Raw genomic sequence first — 219 nt, 5'->3', positions numbered from 1 at the left:
CCGGTTGTATCAGTCTCTTCTTCATTTACACGTGTCTAAGACGACCGGATTCTATCGGTCTTTTTAGACAAGTTTGACTGTATGCCATAGGACATGTAGGAATACCTGAATATGTTCACCAACAGGGATAGGATCATGTAAACATGCTAATTTCAACTCTCATAATTCCACCGGGTGCTGTAAGATCTAGTGTCGTATATTGTTTAGTCACCGGAGTTG

The sequence above is a fragment of the Branchiostoma lanceolatum genome, chromosome 1 (genome assembly GCF_035083965.1).
Source record: "Branchiostoma lanceolatum isolate klBraLanc5 chromosome 1, klBraLanc5.hap2, whole genome shotgun sequence".
NCBI classification, from domain to species: domain Eukaryota; kingdom Metazoa; phylum Chordata; class Leptocardii; order Amphioxiformes; family Branchiostomatidae; genus Branchiostoma; species Branchiostoma lanceolatum.
This window is presented reverse-complemented; position numbering follows the sequence as displayed.